Source organism: Electrona antarctica (assembly GCF_951216825.1).
Source record: "Electrona antarctica genome assembly, chromosome: 3".
Taxonomy (NCBI): domain Eukaryota; kingdom Metazoa; phylum Chordata; class Actinopteri; order Myctophiformes; family Myctophidae; genus Electrona; species Electrona antarctica.
In genome coordinates this window covers 12,493,186-12,513,616 of record NC_136808.1, presented here as the reverse complement: position 1 = coordinate 12,513,616, position 20,431 = coordinate 12,493,186, and the positions used below count along the sequence as shown (strand labels likewise).

The 20,431-nt window shown below is 44.5% G+C and overlaps 1 protein-coding gene across 1 annotated transcript in view; it reads left to right on the top strand.

Annotated features, from left to right (window-relative positions):
- The window catches only part of elp4 (elongator acetyltransferase complex subunit 4), a 107,907-nt gene that overhangs the window by 69,039 nt on the left and 18,437 nt on the right, over window positions 1-20,431 (top strand). The window lies entirely within an intron of this gene.

Genomic DNA, 20,431 nt, shown 5'->3' with positions numbered 1-20,431 from the left:
AAAAATAGCAGATCTACAAGCTCATAGCGCGCCACCGAGTGGCGCGCTATGAACTTGTAGGTCTGCTATTTTTGAAAAATCGTTAAAATGTGCCTCAAATCTTTCCGAAAATTGTCATGATTTAGAAAACTTTTTTTTTTTTAATTTCGACGTCAGGCCTGAATGGGTTAACAGCACTGCGACTGTATTAATTAATTTTATGCATGCGTATATTTCATTATGATGTCTCTCTACAGTGTCCCGTCCTCCAGACTTGGACGTTAATTGGATATAATTACATTACCCTATACCAGTGGTTCCCAAACGGTGGTGCGTGCACCCCTTGTGGTGCGCGAGCACCTTCTAGGGGGTGTGCGACATGAAAAGTCTGTGGTGCGTGCACCCCTCTGTGGTGCGCGAGCACCTTCTAGGGGGTGCGGGACATGAAAAGTCTAATGGTGTGGTGCTATGGTTTTATTTTAAATATATTAACATATTATGCCCATATATGGCAAGTATATGCAGAATATAGCCTATGCTGCATATATTATGCCATATTCAGGTTCATATATGTGGATTAAAAGGAAATGTATGTCTCTATATAGCTTATGCAATTTATATTTCCATGTGGGGGTGTGCGTCAGCTATAGGTCGGGAGGTAACAGGGGGTTTTGGGAACCGCTGCCCGGGCCTATACCTTACCTCCTTGTATGCATCGTTTTTGAGCGGTGCACACCACTCCAATGACCGGGCTTCGTGTGTCCCCATGTCTGTCTGTCTGTCTGTCTGTCTGTCTGTCTGTCTGTCTGAGGAATGAACAGCCATGCAATGCCAGCGCCGGGTGACCTAAAGTGGTGCTGTTGAGCATCCTAAAGGGCCTTTCACACTGAGCAGTAGGGCATTAAGCAACTAGTCGACTAGTTTACTAGTCGACTAGTAAATCCACTAGTCGACCTTGTTGGTACTAGTTGACCAGTTGATAAGAAAAAAAGAAAAAAAAAGTTCGATTTTGTAGGCCTCAAGATCAGGTAGATTATAGTTATAGTCACCATGTACACAGTTTTTCAATGTATAAATATTTATTTCCAAAAAAAAAAAAAATTTATTTTTTTATTTATTTTTATTTTTTACATAATAGGTAGTTAAACAACTAGTCGACTAGTAAACTAGGCAACTAGTCAACTAGTAAAAATGACTAGAAGTGAATGCCCTACTGAGCACTATAACTATCACAATAAAAGTATAACTAACAATAACAAAACGGTACCGTACAGGACAGTACAGGACAGTAAACTATCACAATAAAAGTATAGTTGCACCGCTCAGTTTACACGGGTGTCATTTCGTTTTAAGTTGTTTTGCCATTTTACCAAAGTGTGTGGTCTCTGATTGTTGTGAGGCATGACTTGTGAGGCATGACTTTACTACATGATGGTGTGCAGTGTTATGCTGTGACTGTTGAATACAATGTGAATACATGTGAATGCAGTTGGGATGCCTTTTAATAGTAATGCACCGCACTCATCCCTGCCTCTTTAAAGTTTAATGTAGTACTGTACTACTCATCTGAGAGGCTATAGCCTACTGACCCCCCCCCCCTCCCCTTACTGTATGTGTCCTTAACCTACAGCCACACACATACTGTACACACACTTTAAATCCAAAGAATGTCTCTTACGCAGCCTTAAAAAAAAAAGATCACATTTATTGGTTGGGAGCTGAGGGAGGACTTGCGTGCAAGTGTTTCCCTGGAGGCCAATGGTTACACCGAGGGTTGGGTTCTTCTGAAGCCCCGGGATGGCGGTTAGCAGCAAACCAGCTTTTCGCCTCCTCTCCTCTCCTCTCTTTCCTCCCCTCCTCTCCTTTCCTCCCCCTCCCCCTCCCAGCCCAGTGCGGTGATCGTAATGGGGGGTGACAGCTCACCTCTCCCTGGCGTGCCTACAGTCCTCGGAGCGTTATACCCCCCCCTCCACAAACACACACACACACACACACACACAAAACCCACCCACCTCAGCCCACCCTATCCCAAATCCCAGAAGGGAACAAAGGTTACTCCATATGTTAGTCTGCAGCTTCTTGCGATCTTTGTTATATATATATATATATTCTGTTCTTTGTATATTTTCCACACTGAAGCCCAGAATGGTTTATTTTCCTTTACGTCTGACTCTCGTCGTCAGGGGTGTCCGCATAATCCCTTCATCATAAAGTGATCAGGCCCGAGGCCCGGCCGAGTAAAATTGAAACGCTAGTCAGCACCATCTTCATAATAGATAAATACACAAACAGACAGAACAGAACTATTATTTTTATTATTATAAACAAATTCAATATATATATATATATTTTTTTCTTCATGTAGCCCAAGGCCCGGCCCGGCCCTACTGATTAGCATACATTTTAGGCCCGGCCCGGCCCTAAAACGCCGGGCCTGGTCGGGTTCGGGCAGAGTTTGAGAACTCTATACCAGGGGTTTTCAACTGATTGTGAACCAGGGACCACCACCTTGACTAAGAATCAACCTGGGGACCACTGTTGTGTTGTAATGGGATATGGGCTAAGATTAGTGCTTTCGATAACACTTGCTATGGAATGCATCCCATGTATATACTGTTTCTCAAACGATGGTCCACGGACTTAACTGATATACAGAACTGACACATGTGGCCCTATCTTGGGCGTGCCTTAACCTTTATCCCTAAACTTTTTTGCCATATTTTACTATCTTGAAAAATATTTTAAAATAGTTCAATAGTAATATATATATATAGTAAAAATGGCAAATACGTGCAAGATATAGCACATGATTATATGGGCACATGTCCTAATAATGATGACTCAATCAGGCAAGCTGGTACACTTACCCTTCTTGAGAAACAGCCTTTTCTGTGGAATTTCTTCACCTCAGACTTCCCAGTAATTCTGATAACATTGATGCACTTCCACAAAAGTTTAGTGCACTGTTCCATGGAAGAAAATATAAAATCTTACTTTGCTACATTACTATTTATGCATGGTCAGGGACCACATGCAATACCTTCACGGACCACCAGTGGTCCACGGATACTGTAGATAGATACCGTATAGATAGATATAGGTAGGGAATACGAGACATCTCACCCCGGTGAGTTGTCTTCACTTTTTGACATGTCGGGGTGAGTTGTCCGGACAGCTCACCCCGGACAGCTCACCCCGGAAAGTGAAGACAGCTCACCCCGGAAAGTGAAGACATCTCACCCCGGTGAGATGTCTTTACTTTCCGGGGTGAGCTGTCTTCACTTTCTGACATTGCGGGGTGAGTTGTCTGTACTTTCCGTGGCACCCATTACAGTAGGCATAATTCAATTTCGGATCTAACTATCGGTTCCTACAGACGTGCGCAGTCACGGCTAATTATTTATTTATTTAACAGTAAAATCCGGTGAAACACTTGTAAGGAGTAGAGCGTCTCTCTCTCTCTCTCTCTCTCTCTATGCAGCATTGAGACAACTTTTTACTATATTTTTTAGTTTACATTTTTTCTATATTTAACTTTTTTCTATATTTTTTTGTACAAACTGATGTTTTTCTAAACTTTTGATGTTTACCTTTTTTTATATTTTTTGTACAAACTGCTGTTTGAACTTTGTTTACAATGTTTCTATATTTAAATAAACTACATTACATTTGACCGTACATTTGACTCTTGTGTTATATTCTTGTGAAATATTCAGTAAAGTATAGCTCAAAGGCTACATATTCAGTCAGACTTTTGGTGAGTTGTCCTGACAACTCACCCCTAAACGTGAAGACATCTCACCCCGAAAGTGGCCAAAAGTGAAGACATCTCACCCCGGAAAGTGAAGACATCTCACCCCTAAAAAAGCAGGGGTGAGATGTCTTCACGTTTAGGGGTGAGTTGTCTGGACAACTCACCAAAAGTGAGTTTAGGGGTGAGTTGTCTTGTTACCTAGGTAGGTAGGTAGGTAGATAGATATTGATCCAACAGGGGAAATCCAGTTGTCAAGGCAGTACTGCAGTATATGAAACACAGGACAGATACCCTGAAAATGGGATATCTTTCCAGCATGGAGTCAGTTTCCCCCTTTACTTCTTCTTCTTGTTTTGTTGTTGTTGCTCTGCCTGCTGTTGGTTCTGTGTGAGTTGTTTTGTTGTTGTTGCTCTGCCTGCTGTTGGTTCTGTGTGAGTTGTTTTGTTGTTGTTGCTCTGCCTGCTGTTGGTTCTGTGTGAGTTGTTTTGTTGTTGTTGCTCTGCCTGCTGCTGGTTCTGTGTGAGTTGTTTTGTTGTTGTTGCTCTGCCTGCTGTTGGTTCTGTGTGAGTTGTTTTGTTGTTGTTGCTCTGCCTGCTGTTGGTTCTGTGTGAGTTGTTTTGTTGTTGTTGCTCTGCCTGCTGCTGGTTCTGTGTGAGTTGTGTTGTTGTTGTTGCTCTGCCTGCTGCTGGTTCTGTGTGAGTTGTTTTGTTGTTGTTGCTCTGCCTGCTGTTGGTTCTGTGTGAGTTGTGTTGTTGCTCTGCCTGCTGTTGGTTCTGTGTGAGTTGTTGCTCTGCCTGCTGCTGGTTCTGTGTGAGTTGTTTTGTTGTTGTTGCTCTGCCTGCTGTTGGTTCTGTGTGAGTTGTTGCTCTGCCTGCTGTTGGTTCTGTGTGAGTTGTTTTGTTGTTGTTGCTCTGCCTGCTGTTGGTTCTGTGTGAGTTGCGACTCAGTGGTGTGAAAAAGTCCAGGGCCCCGAGTTTCACAGATCTATTAAAGCCTTCATGTTTGGAGAGGGAAGTGATCTGATGGCCTCATGTTGTACGCTCACTTACACAGCCTGTTTGTATGGGGGCCGTCATGTACGCTAGCTTCATCTCTCTCTCTCTCTCTCTCTCCATGCACACACGCCTGTGTGTGTGTGTGTGTGTGTGTGTGTGTGTGTGTGTGTGTGTGTGTGTGTGTGTGTGTGTGTGTGTGTGTTTGTGTTTGTGGAGCATGCATTTAAGCCTTACAATGTATATTATCCATGCATTCCACTGTGGTGTGACACTCGAACTGTATGTATGTATGTATTTGGTTAAAATGGGTAAGGTTTTAAAAAAGGCAAGAGCATGCTCTGTTGCACTGGCCTAAAAGTGGGTCCTTTAAATGTATGTATGTATGTATGTATGTATGTATGTATGTATGTATGTATGTATGTATGTATGTATGTATGTATGTATGTATGTATGTATGTATGTATGTATGTATGTATGTATGTATGTATGTATGTATGTATGTATGTATGTATGTATGTATGTACATACCGCATGCCTCTGTCTATACTTTGAGGTGTGACGGTTTGCCTTTGCTGGATGGGTCAGATTGGATGGGAGAATTTCAGCTCTACTCTCTGCATCAGAAATCAAAGGCTTCAAGTCGGAGTCTCTGATCTCGTCAGAAATAGCCTGATTTTCTTGACAACAGAAAGAGATTCCGTGGAACGTCCTTGCACAGTTGCATGCAGATTCTCAAAGGACGCTGAAAGTTAAACAGCTTCCTTTGATGCGCACCCTTAAAATCACTCTCATATTCAGTAGCCATCGCCTGAGCTTTCCCCGTCTACAAAAAAAAACTCATGCCAAGAGAGGACGGGAGATGTAATGTACAAAGTTATAATTAAATCAGTAAAGTGAATTTTGTGCACCCTTCCAATAGATTGTGTGTGTGTGTGTGTGTGTGTGTGTGTGTGTGTGTGTGTGTGTGTGTGTGTGTGTGTGTGTGTGTGTGTGTGTGTGTGTGTGTGTGTGTGTGTGTGTGTGTGTGTGTGTGTGTGTGTGTGTGTGTGTGTGTGTGTGTGTGTGTGTGTGTGTGTGTGTGTGTGCGCGTGTGCGTGTGCGTGCGTGCGTGCGTGCGCGCGCGCGTGCGTGAGGCTGCATGTGCATGCCATTAGATAGCTTTGGCTTGTAAGGCGTGTGTGTGCGCGTGCGTGCGTGCACTGTGCAGGGAGGTGAAAAGCAGGTTTGCGTGCTCAGATGGGCGAGGAGGAGTAGAGCACAAAAGCATGTGTAGTGGTGAATATTAGAGCAGCCCAGTGTTAGCAAGGTCTCTGTGTACAGAAGTGCTTTCCCTTCTACAACGCTCTCTCTACCTCTCTGTTGTCTCTTCATCGGTCATCGGTCTTCATCGGTCTGCCCTCTCCTTTAATGTCTTCCAAATCCTGACAGTTTTCTGAAAAACCTTTCTGTTTCTATGTCAGTCGTTCTCAAACTATTTCATGTCAAGGAGCCCAAAGAATTGTATGTATTTGGCCGCCGAACCTCCATCTGAAAATATGTAGTTCCGGGGAGGGACCCCCCAGAAGTAAAGATTTGAGTTAGAAACGTTCACTCTGAAAGAATATATATTCAAAAATGTGCGGCACATTTTCAGGATTTTTCAAAAATAGCATTTGAACTAACTTTAGCTATTGAAAAATAGAAGATCTTCTAAGTATAACATAATGCTTAAAACACCAAAAGGGGTTCCCGTCCTGAATGGATTAAAGATGGAGTGCAGTGATTTTTGTACTTTTTTCTGTTTTATGTGTCTATGGAGTTATAATAATAGACCCCCAGGTGTGGTTAGAATATATAATATGTCTTCCCTGTCTATTTTTGGTTCCTTCGTGAAAGCTGAAAGCCTTTGTGTCAAAAGGCCCAATTGAAAATACACCAATTTTGTGACATCATAACCCTAACCCCTCCCCCATTATCATACAACACACAGCTGTGGGCGAGGCTTAAGTTCAGGTGGGTGGTGCTAAGGTGAAAACCAGGTATAGAGGGTATGCGCGTGACATCATCATCATACCAGGAAGTTATGCGGGAATGCCTACTGAGTGGCAAAAAACTACTTTCTGGCCTTGACAGCCCATTCATCCAAACAGAAAAGTCCTATTTCATTGCATGAAATGACTTTAAACAACATTAAATTCACTTTGTCACTCACTTTGCCACTCGATTTTCCACTCGATCTGCCATTCACTATATGCATGAGCATACCCTCTATACTTAATGAACTGGTGGGTTTGGCCACATAAAAACAATATTTTAACACTTTCTGTACACTTACTGACAAAAATCTTCCTGGTATAATCATGATGATCATGTTTTTTTACGGGGGGGGGGGATCACGGCACCCCATCTTTAAGACCATTCTCGATGCTCTTATTCCAACTTTATAGTATTCACATTAAAGGGCCACTTCACCTCTTTTGCAACCAGATCTTATGTTAATGATGTTTGGGAGACAAGAAAAACTTTCCTGGGGTTTTTATGTGGGTAATTTGTGTTTTTAGATATTTGAGTATTTCAAAGTGTCCATGGGCTCCATGATGTCATGTACACTGGGCTCACTTCCTGGACTACATGTTGTCTCAGTAAGACAGCCCTCCACCTATCCACAAGGAGGAGCAGTGCACCAAAGCATTATGGAAATTGTAGTCCAGGAAAGAAGTGAGCCCAGTGTCCATGACATCATGGAGCCCATGCACACTTTGAAACAAACTCGGCCTGGCATTTCATATGCCAGCGCCTGTTGTGTTCTGATTATATGAGATATAGAAAAGCAGTTCCTGCAGAAACTGTGTGGGCAGTGTATATGTATTTGATGTACAGTAGAAAATGTATTACTTACAGCTGAAGAAAAAGTTTAAAAACCAAGGCTATTTGGCCGTGATGATGGCTGGTGACGTATTCACTTTAGAGCTTTGAACACGTTGTTATAGCAACCATAGCACCTCTGTGTGAACCTGGAGAGCTCTGACTCTTCCTCATGCAAAAACCTTTACAAAATAAACAAAAATTTGTAGAAATAAAAATACAAGCATAAATAACTGCATAGAGCTGAACATGTTGACGTTTGAACTATACTATATTTCTAGCATAAAGTATGTGGAAGTATAGTTAGATCAGAGGCCAAATGGCTGTAGAGAACTAGTGTGCTCAGTGGAGCGAGCCCACAATTATGGTCACGGACGTGCAGAGACTGTCAGAGAGGCACGGGCTTAAATCCCGTAAGAGAGCAATAGTGAAAATAGCAGATCTACAAGCTCTCAACGCGTCGCGCTGCGACGCGTTGAGAGCTTGTAGATCTGCTATTTTGGGGCACAACCCAGCACTCTTTATCTACTGGAAAATGTGGTGTACTGTACGACATGGATTCCGAAACAAAATTAGTTCAATGCAAAATGCTGCGTTCCAAGTTCAGGAGACTTAAGAAAAAGGCAATCCTCTTGAATGCTGCCCTAAAAGGGCATTTGCATTTATTTCACGGTATATAGTAAATGCTGCATTCGTGGTCTGACTCTGGAGAGGGCAGTTGTTTTACAGATGGGTAAAATGAGCAGGGCCCTGAAGCCCCCTTCGATGTCTATGTGTGAACGTGCCTGATTATGGTAAAAAAACTCAACAGCTGAACCTCACGTGCCCCCCTACGAAAAGATAAGAGATCTTATTTGGCCAGCAGCTAGACGCTGGCTGGCTGGCTGGCTAAAGGGGAGAAGGGGTTAGGCAGTGCCGTGCCGTGCCGTTGGTTGTGGGAATCAATCTCTGAGGTTAGAATATGTCAGACTCGTGTGCCAAAGGGGGGTGTGTTGTGTTGTGTTGTGTTGCAGCTCCCTTGCCTGGCACCCTCTCTCCCTACCGGCGCCCTGCAGGCTCCAACGCTCAACCGCAGCCACGCCCCGCATATCATCACGCCATGGGCCGGTTCACGGGGCTATAGAGGGCACATACCCTAAACATGCTATAGAGCTCCCCATCGTTGTAAGCATGTCAGTTGTTGTCCCCCTCATCTCCCCCCCACCCCCTCCTACATCTTACTTTTCTGTTGTGCAGCGTGCGAGTAGTGCATGTATGGCCACTTTCAGCTTCTAATGGCAGAACCTACATATCAGCGAGGAGGAGGAGGCCCTGGGCTGCTGTAATCGGACTGTCTTAATTATAGGCAGTATCCAGTAATAGTCTCCCCCCACAGATATCGGCCATTAGAGCTGTGTCGCTGACGGGAGTGGTGGTCCGATTGGCCCGCGAAACGAAGAAGAAGGTGATAAAGAAGCCATGCCTCATTTACCTCCGTCTCTTTGTTCACACATCTCTGTATTAAAGTCAAGCGTGAAGATGGCAAAAGGGACTGTGTTAAACAGATTTATGCGTGCCGCTCTGTTGCGGCGGCTAATCTGCTCCTCCTGACTGCATTGTCAGCAATCTGAATGCCGTACAAGGAACGGATTCAATGAATTGAAGTTGTGTTTTTGGTGAGAGTAAAAGTTTGAATTCTTGAAGTTTTATGTGTGTGTGTGTGGGGGGGGGGGGTGCTCCTTTTTTTTTTCTTTCTCCGAATAGACCATTTTCAGAACTCATTAAAATCATATGCACAATGCGCCATGACTTGTGCTCAGTTTGTCGGGTGCTCTGAACTTGTGTAAAAAGACATGTTGGAGGGCGAGTGGCCTTAGGCTTTTCTCTGCGGTTTCAGAGTTCATTTCCAAACCTCAAACCAGCCACTCTTGTCTGCTAATTTAACTAAACCACAACAGTGTCGTCTTTAAATAGACTTCTGGAGTAGGATAAGGCTTTAAAATGCTTTTACACTTCACTTCATGTCTTCTCACGACAACCATCCACAGAAACATCTCACCTCGCTGTGTTACACCGACGCGATGCTTTCCTAAAAGGACATTTTGGGATGCTACATCACTTGATATCACAGCTTAGTTAGAATGTTTCTGATATATTCGCCGTGATCTCTGCACTTAGTCTTCATTAGTGGCAGAACAGCATGGGATCCGACGACATGATATGTTTGAGTAATACCGTAGACGGCTCTGCCATCCATTTGAAATGCCATAAAAACAAAATCAAACCATTATAGATGATACACCCATTATTAGTATGGAAATTAGGCCCGGGGACGCCACGGAACTGATGAAAGCTTGTCATTGAGTGACAGTCAGAGACACTCGTGGTTCACCGCACTGTATTTAAGATATGTTTGATGTTTTTCAAACTCCATATTTGGCACATTATGCTCGGGTGGCGGCGCACACACCTTGGGTTGGTATTTAACCCATTTTGGGCGGGAACCCCTTTTTGGTGTTTTAAGCATTATGTTATGCTTTAGCTATTGACAAAATAGCAGATCTACAAGTTCATAGCGCGGCACCAAGTGTCGCGCGGCACCGAGTGTCGCGCTATGAACTTGAAGGTCTGCTATTTTTGAAAAATCGTGAAAATGTGCCTGAAAGCATTGAATATATATTCTTTCAGAGCGAGTTTTTAACTAAAATCTTTGCTACTGTGAGGGTCCCTGGAACAACATATTTTCAGATGGGGGTCGGTGGACAACGTCATATATATTTGGGGTCCTTGACCTGAATATGTTTGAGAACGACTGACATAGAAACATGTTTTTCATGTTCAAGACATTTTTTTTAAAATTCCGACGTCAGGTCTAAATGGGTTAAGACAGATTTGGTTGGATATTACCGGATGGCACCGGTTGGTCGGGGCGGCTGGATTGGGGGCGTGCAGCAGCGCTGCCGCCGCCCGTAGAACTGAGGAGGTGTCGTCAGGCTGACGGATCACTGTCTGGATGAGAGAGCACAGCGGCATCCCACCTCATTACCGCCCAAACACCGCTAACCGAGGGACCGGCGCACGGCTCACCGTGATTAATCCATTTAGGACTGAGCAAAGATTTGAGTTAAAAACGTTCGCCCTGAAAGAATATATATTCAAACATTTGCGCCACATTTTCACGATTTTTCAAAAATAGCAGATCTACAAGCTCGTAGCGCGCCACTCGGTGGCGCGCTATGAGCTTGTAGATCTGCTATTTTTCAATAGCTAAAGTATAACAGAATGCTTGAAACACCAAAAGGGGTTCCCGCCCAAAATGGGTTAATCCATTTAGGACTGAGGCCCGTTCTGAAGAAAAAAAATTTTCTTCTGAATCTGAATCCTAAAAGCTTTCTGGAAAAACCTGTTGTTTCTATGTCAATGGTGCTCAACCATTTTCACGTCAAGGATCCCCAGAATTTTCCGGACCCCCCATCTGAAAATATGTTGTTCCAGGGACCTCCCCAAATGCAAAGATTTGAGTTAAAAAAAAAAAAAAAGTTCGCTCAGAAAGAATATATATTCAAAGATTTGCACCACATTTTCAAGATTTTTCCACCGCTAAAGCATAACATAATGCTTAAAACACCAAAAGGGGTCCCCCGTCCTGAATGGGTTAAGATGTAAATTTCCTCTAATTGGAATGTAAATTCATACATTTATATGAAGACGTCAGCTGTCAGATTGCAATATTGTGTCCCTTTTTTCCCCTCACTCCTCCCTAGTTCCCCAGGCAAGGGAATCTGTATCGTTCTCCTGCAGCCCATCCTGGGATTTGCCGTTTGTTTAATGGCGAGCCCATTGTCCTGTGCGGCCCCTCATTGTAATAACCCCCCATTCATGTTTTCTGTGTTTTTGTTGGGCTCTGATTTGCTCCTGGCTACCTGTGTTTGTTCCTCCATGCGTGGCTAAGTTGTCGGGCCTTGGGGATGGTGGGGGGGGGGGGACTCTGAGACGGGGGGCCGGGGTCATTGTTTGGGTGGCCGTATTTTGCGTGTGCATCGATTACTTCTGCCGAATGTTCCTCAATGCAAATAAGTCTGCTTTGAGAGGAAGCACATGTATCCGAAGTAATTAATTTTACCCTTGAATGCCAGCTGTGGTGTTGGAGTGACGTTTTCCAAAATGAGCCTTCTCACCAAAAAGGTGTTAATTTAGGGATTTGGCAGAGGAAGTTACACTGTTTGCCAACATACATGACTGCGTCAGGCTTTGATTTAGGGACCCGAGATCATGCAATAGTGTGGGATCGTTTGTTTATTTAGGATATTCACATTCAGTTGTGATGTGTCCACATACTATTATTTATCTTGGCCAACAGAGCAGCGTCTATTTAATAAGTTGTAAGTGTGTGTGTGCGTGTGCGTGTGCGTGCGTGTGCGCGTGTGCGTGTGTGTGTGCGTTAGCCCGCAACACAAACTGGGTGGCCCAATAGACACACTTGTCACGTTACATTGGCACAGGTTCCCCTTTGCTAATGTAACTGTGTTTGAATCAAGTTGTCTGTTATGGATGTCGTTTTCATTCAAAGTTCTTAAAAGCGGCCTGGGCCATGGCTCAGCGGTCCAGGCACCTTGGCTGGTAATCCAGTCTGGCAGTGTGCCGCGGGTTCGACTCCAGATCCCGACGGCCTTCACTTCATGTCATCCCCCCATCTCTCTCCCCATTTCCTGTAAGCCTACTGTCTATCCCTCCATAAAAAATATAAAATAAAGGCGAAAGACAAAAAAAACATTCAAATAAAAGTTCTTAAAAGCACAAAACACTGTATTGGTGACATGAGTAAGTAGGCCTGGGCCGTGGCTCAGCGGTCCAGGCACCTTGGCTGGTAATCCAGTCTGGCAGTGTGCCGCGGGTTCGACTCCCGATCCCGACAGCCTTTACTGCATTTCACCCCCCCATCTCTCTCCCCATTTCCTGTCAGCCTACTGTCTGTCCCTCCATAAAAAAATATAAAATAAAGGCGAAAGCCAAAAAAAAAAAACATAAAAAAATAAATAAAAAAAAACATTTAAGTAACAGGAACATGCTGAGACCACTATAAACAAGAAACAAAATCCTGGGTAAAAGATTGTGTACCTAATGATGAACAACAGAACTGCAATTTCCATTGTTTATTTCTAGACCACTCTAGCAGGCTTGATAGCTGATTTGATGTACAGTATGCTGCGGTCAAAATGGTGGCAGATAAGGAAGTAGCGATTGTGCAGTGTGTTGTACCTGCTATACCAGATAGTTAACTACGGTTAACTGGTGGCCACAGATGTTCAGCTGTTTGTTTTCAAAGTCATATAACTTCAAAGAATGGTGGGTCAGAGTTGATACCGTAAATCATTCCATCCTACTGGATAAACTGAGGGCGACTGGTTTTGATAGTACATCTTTAGGGTGGATGAAGTCCTACCTTGAGGGAAGAGAACAAATGGTTGACATAAACGGAACCATGTCCTCCTCACCCCTCCCAGTGAGCTGTGGGGTCCCTCAAGGAAGCATACTAGGGCCGTTACTGTTTCTACTATACATTACACGACATGAGTGTCGCCTGTATTTGCAAATTGTCCCTGTTTGCCGACGACTCAGCACTCCTGATACCGGGAGAAGACAAAAAGCAGGTTGAAGAGGCTCTCGGTACAGAACTCACCAAAATCAGAACTTGGCTTACCGGATAACAAACTCTCATTGCATCTTGGTAAAACGGAATCCATTCTTTTCGGGTCCAACCGTTCCCTTAGTAGGATAAATGTACATGATTTTAAGGTCCAAGTTGACAACATAGTAATCTCTAGCAATACATATCTAAGCTGTATCCTTGACAATAAGCTGACAGGTGAAAGCATGGCAACAAGGGCGATCAAAGGACAAGATTCCTGGGCAGAATGTCCTCTTTTGTTAACAAAAGGGCTCTCAGGACATTAGCTGGAGCCCTCATACTGCCCATTTTTTACTATGCTTGCACATCCTGGTTCTCTAACATCTCAATGGCACAGAAAAATAAGCTCCAAATCTCCCAAAACAAACTAATTTGACTTCTTCTAGGCCTGGGACCAATGACCCACCTATATGAGAGCATCTGGATAGCATTGGCTGGCTCCGGGTAGAAGACAGAGTCAAACAATTGAAAATGGGTCTGACATTCAAAATTGTACATGCAGCCATGCCCTCAGTGCCCATTTACTTGACTGATTACTTAAAAAAAGTGAGCGACACCCACAGCCACAAAACTAGAGGTAGCGTAAACAATGATCTGGTGCCTGCACCCACTTACAAAACAAATATGGGTAAATTCACCTTCTGCAGCACTGCTATTCAGGTGTGGAATGCCCTGCCCCCTTCCCTTAAAACAAGCAAATCACTGGCCTCCTTTAAAACTAGCCTACATTTCACCTGCCAGCAGGTCAGAGGGAGAGGAGGTGACTAATTGCTGTTTTAGATTCTTGTTCATGATGTTTTTCAAAAACGTTTACAGAAAGTATTAAAATTATGTTTTTTTTTGTGTGATGGTGATCCACCTGAACTGAAGCCGCACCCACAGCTGTTGTTGTATAATAAAGGGGGAGGGGTTAGGGGAGGGGATGATATTGTGATGTCACTATATCACTGTCATTTCGATGGGGCCTTTTGACCTGGGCCTCGATTGGGCCTTTTGAGAAACCAAAAATGCACAGGGAAGACGTTTATTTTAATATTCTAACCACACCTGGGGATCTATTACGCCGGGGCTCCACCGGACGCGTGCATGCGTCAAAAAACGAACCGGGGCATTTTTAAAGCAGTCACGCAACCCAACGCAGGCAGTGGAGCCACCCTTCATTGATTAAAAAGGGAACATTCCCTGACGGTGACGGAGACGCAACGCGCCCGGTGGAGCCCCGGTGTTAGAGTAATGTTAACTCCATAGACACATACAAAACAGAAAAGGAAAAAAAACACAGCACTCCTAAAGATGGAGTACCGTGACTTTTAATAATAAAATATGTATAAAATATAATTTTGTCCAATCTGTATGATAGTTAATACAACGTCACTTATACAATTTGGTCGTAGTATTTTGTCTCCCTGCTCTTCTATTGAGACATTTAGATTGTGTCAAAGGTCATGTCTCACCTATAGACACAGGATCTGACACGAATTTTGACTATTAGCTCAATGGTAAAAAAAGAAAAATCAGGACTTGTGCAGGAAACCGGGTTCAAATCCGAGTAGAAGAGGAAAGTTACAACAGCTTTAAGATAAATAAAGAAAAGAAAAGTGGGGCCTTTCTGGAGATAAATAGACATATTTTTGCTCTTCACCGGGCAGGGTTCGACAAGAATTCGATTTTCCGACTGACATCAAGGAAGACAACATCCACAGCATATCCCTATTGAGCTTTCCTTTGCCAGACCACCATGTAAGAGTGAAGCTTGATCCATTTTGACCTGAGATCAGATTCTAAAAATGTCTTCTACATCCTGACAGTTTTCTGAAAAAGCTATGTTTCTATGTCAGTCGTTCTTCGATTTAAAAAAAATAGCAGACCTACAAGCTCGTAGCGCACCACTCGGTGGCACGCTATGAGCTTGTAGATCTGCTATTTTTCAATAGCTAAAGCATAACATAATGCTAACACCAAAAGGGGTGGCTTTGCCAGGCTACCCAGGTTCGGTGTGAACACTGATCGACGCCATAGAAGCGGATGTTGAACATTTCTGGGGTTTGTTTGTTTTTGAGGTGCAGCATAGTACAGTTCCAGCTGTGGGGTGTGTGTGCATTTTTTACAAATCACTTGTACATTCCTGTCAGGCTTATAGATCCTCTTTGGAAACATTCTGGGTCACGCAAACCTTTTACCACACAGTAGCTTAAAATGCCAGAGTACATAGTTAACATGTTTAACGGCGCATTTGACATTTCTCATTTTTCACATACTTTATGAATATCTAAACTAATTGTGTATTTGGGGTGTGTGTATGTGTGTGCGCGCGCGTGCGTGCGTGCGTGTGCGACTTCATTGCACGGCACCTCATGTCGAGTGCCTTCCTTGTGTGTACAGGTGAGGATTCCCATGAGGGTTGGGCTGTTCAGCAACCAGGAATTCCGACTATGCTGTCATGGCATGTCAGTGCCTCTCCACCCACCTGTGGCACCAGATCTGCCCAGGGTGCCCTCTCCCAATTAGCCCTCTAACGCAGGAAGGAATTCTAATTAACCTGCTTCCCTTCACGCCCGCTCCATCCATCAACTCAGAGTTGATACCCGTATCTGACAGCGTGGAAAAGGAGAGACGGTTCACAGCCGTTCTGTTTCTGGCTGAAAACAATATGCAGGCTCAGGCAACATGGGCATGTTGATCGTCATGATGTCCTGGTGACTAGAGGGCTGCCTATCAGGAGTGATAACCCCCCCCACACACACACACACACACTCCTTGACCGCCCAGGTGTCGGAAAAGGAAGTGAATCATCCTCCACCCTTGCCGTTGGGTTCCATGGTAGACGCGGTGCCAGCCACTGTACAAGTTGTGCCATGATGATGATTATGATGTAATCAAGGCACTTGATTACATCATAACTTCTTCATTTTTATTTTGTCATTTTTAATGAAAAAAGCCTGCATGAACACCTTTTTTATTATTATGGTGTTATTATGGTACTGAAATGTTGCCGTGTTCCTTTACCTTGGTGCTCAAACAAAGCCTCTGAAACAACCAAACCTGGCTATGATCTAGTCATAACTCCAGCCTTGTCTCTTCACCACTTGAGAAGAAACGGTAGGAGGGATTTGGGCCAACAGAGAGAGAAGAAGGAAAGAATGGGAGAGAGACTGAGTATGTGTGCGCGCGCACGAGAGAGAGAGAGACTCAGTGAGTGAGATAGGTGGTTTGTCCCCAGGTATGACAGAGTTACTCGTGCAGAAAGATCCCACATGGAGGGGGGGTTGGTTGTGAGGCATCAAGGAGGGAGAGACCTGGACCTCTCTTGGCTTCCATTCTGTGTGATACCCTGCTTCCCAGAGCACACATCTGTCTTCCATCCCACCCCACGTTCACTTACTCTCTCTCCCCTTTCAGATGCATCGCTGTTCCATCTCCAATACACGGATGAGGTCTTATTTAGATAACAGTAGATATGCTGTTTGCTTGTTCTCTCATGTTTTATAGATGGTATGCTATTTAGACAGATGCGAGGTCCGATGTGTCCACCCGCTGTCATAGTTACCGTTGTGGCATTTTAATTGTTTTTTTGCCACTATTAACTTGACCACTTAGTCTACCCCGTTTTTTTTGCGACTAGGGTTCATGCCATGATTTACTCTCGATCTTCTTTGGTGCTGATGAATGGGGCTTCTATGATGTATGGGAAGAAAATAACTTCTTCATCACATTTCACGCCAAATGGTCAGATATGGCAGTTCTTCTTGGGATCAAGCTTTTCGCACATGCTAAGTGAGGGTTCATTCTCTGTCTGACAGTGTGGCTTAGCTCATTTAGACCCGAGGACGCACCTGTGTCACCTTTATAGCTTTTAACCACTTTAACCATTATTTTAAACTTTAGCTGTTGAAAAATAGCAGATGTACAAGCTAGTGGCGTGGAAAATCTGCTATTTTTGAATAGTGAAATCGTGTGCAAATTTTTCAATATATATTTTTTATATAACGTTTTTTTAACTCAAATATTTGCTTCTGGGGGGGGTCCCTGGAACAACATATTTTCTGATGCGGGGGGGGTCCATTACATAAAATAGCTTGAGAACCACTGATATAAGAATCATAGGGTTTTAAGAAAACTGTCATTTTGTAGAATCTGGTCTCAGGTCTCAATGGCTTATAGCTGACATTTCGGAGAGTCTTCTTTGGCTCGTGACCACGCTGCTGTTGCCGTCACCCCGAGCGGTCCGTCTTACATGCAAATATGTGTCGGCTCTACAACGATCAGCCCTTTCAGTCCCGCAGCAGAGCCATCTCATGGTTGCATGCATTAACCCCTTTTGGGCGGGAACCCCTTTTGGTGTTAGCATTATGTTATGCTTTAGCTATTGAAAAATAGCAGATCTACAAGCTCATAGCGCGCCACCGAGTGGCGCGCTACGAGCTTGTAGGTCTGCTATTTTTGAAAAATCGAAGAACGACTGACATAGAAACAGCTTTTTCAGAAAACTGTCAGGATGTAAGAAGACATTTTTAGAATCTGATCTCAGGTCAAAATGGGTTAAAACAATTAAGCCCCCCCCCCACCCCACCCGCACAACAACAATCACTTTCGGATGTATCGGGTGAAATTTAGCAAGAAATTATCATTTTCTGAATCACTTCACTCGCCTGGTGTTTGTTTCTTTTTTCTTTTTTTCCCCCTCTCTCACTCTCTCTCCCGTTTTCGTCTTTTGAGTTCTTTCTAAAGCGGACAAGCCCCCCTGCATGTTCTTCCATTCTCTGTCCTCTCTTTTTCATCATCATCGTCCAACCCCGGACTTCTCTGTTGCGTGCAAATGCTCAGTGAACGGCGTCCTTTCTTCCCTTTCAGGCTGGATGTCATTGTTGCTGCCTGTGGGGCTGGGTGTATTTATTTAGGGGTAATTGGTGTGTGGATGAGTGAGGTAATGAGGTGCATCCACACTTGGCTGCTCCCCTCTCCCCGTGAGCTCCGGGACGGAGAGACAGAGACAGACGCAGCCCTAGCTGGGGCTCCGAGGGCTGCATGAAGCCGTAGAGCCACACTGCTGTCTTCCTCTCCTCTCCGCCTGCACCACACAGGCCAGAATGGCTCTTTCATACCCAGGTGGACAAACACAATCACTGCTGCTTGATACCTCAATGAGGCGTCGGCAGTTTGAAGTGTGTGCGCGTGTGTGCGTGTGTGTGTGTGTGTGCGTGTGCGTGTGCGTGTGCGTGTGTGTGTGTGTGTGTGTGTGTGTGTGTGCGCGTGCATGCATGTGCACTGCGTGCGTGCATGCATTGTGTGCATATGTGTTCGAGTTGAGTTTGTGTGCACATTCGCCGCTGTGCATGAATGTGCGCGCGCGTGTGCAACGTTGTGCGTGTGTGTGTGTGTGGGGGGGGGAAGCAGCGTGCAATTGTTTGTGTGCACGTGCACCGCCGAGTCCTTATTTGTCTCGGAGCTTGTTGTGTTTGTGTAAGTGATGTTCTGTGTGTGTGCGTGTGTGTGTGTGCGTGTGTGTGTTTGTAAGTGCATGTATATCAGGCTGAGTGGGTGTTCAATGGAGCTCGAGAAGGACCTTTTGGCTCTGGGAGCTCCCCTGCCAGCCTCAGACTGGCCCTGGAAGCCCTGCAGAGTTACCTAATGATTTCACTTACACCTCCCTTATCTGCCTGGCCCGTGGAGCAGCAGCAGCCGTCCAACGCTGCAGCCTTTACATGCCATTTGCTGCCTCATATCCTGTGAAATTCAATTGCACAGCCCCGACTGTAGCCAGAGTAAGGGATCTCTCTCTCTCTCACACACACACACACACACACACACACACACACACACACACACACACACACCTACCTCGCTCCCGCTAAATACAAACAGATAAACACATACAGTATTACTTCCTGTGTAGTTCACACCCTCTGTTGATACATTTTCTGTGATGTTTTGCAAGAAGTAGTTTTTTTAATATATATAATTTATGCATGAGCATAATATTGCAGCGTTTAGTGTTTCAGTGAGAGATGAGTTGTGTGTGTGAGATGATTAAGTTTCATTCCACAGCGCTTGGACGTAGCGGGCTGCCCACAGGTGTTTGGCCGATAATAATATGCATAGAATGCTTTGTTGTTATCAGGGTAATTGGTGTAGGCCTGCCAGCCTTTGATAGACACACAATTACTGTATGCGATGCATAAGTGGACTCATTTTAGGGCAGGATTTTGAGTTGCTAATGGTGCATTATCCCATTTTGACCTGAGATCAGATTCTAAAAATGTCTTCTACATCCTGACAGTTTTCTGAAAAAGCTATGTTTCTATGTCAGTCGTTCTTCGAGTTTTCAAAAATAGCAGACCTACAAGCTCATAGCGCGCCACTCGGTGGCGCGCTATGAGCTTGTAGATCTGCTATTTTTCAATAGCTAAAGCATAACATAATGCAGACACCAAAAGGGGTTCCCACTTCCCGCCCAAAATGGGTTATTCAGCTTTTGGTCTGTCCCCAAAAGTGCTGGGCCAAATCAAACAAGCCGCTCTGGGGTAATTGAGGCCCACTCTACACCCCCTGCAGAGAGCAAGGCAGAACCGTAATCCCCTGACAACTCTGACTTGGCCCCAATCTGGCAGGCTGCCCATTTCCCAGCAAAATGCCTAACTCGGCATCAGGGAAAATGAAGAAGCTGACAGTCACATTTGGAATGCCTCCCAGTGCTATTCAGCGCCATAATCTCCTGTATTTTGTGTCTGCATTTGTCTTTGATTTTATTTGTCTTTTTTCATGGTGGACTATAATAGTGTAATGTTTTGGTTTTTTTAATGGAATCAATCATAGATTTCGGGGGACATTAATTGTTCTCCAAGTTGTACCGTTTTACCAATATCCTTCTTCGATGCGAGAGTGATACCAACTCGGGACTCCTGGATCGCTGCGCTCCACACTCTCCTCCTATATCTAACATCAGGTTCTTGAGCTCTACGGCCGCAGTGCATCTCTGTAGGTGGTGCATGTGCCTCTTGCCCCTCCCATAGAGTCCATTTACTTGGTGTTGCCTCAAGTTCTGGGTCTTGACACACTGTCCTTCTCTCTCTGACTTTGTCTGTGACCCGTGGTAGGTGCCCATAGACATCCACATTTCTGATGCAGTCCTTCCACCTAGTGCCCTTTGTAGCATTCTTGTGTAGACTCCTTGTGTTTGAGTGAGTCTCTCAG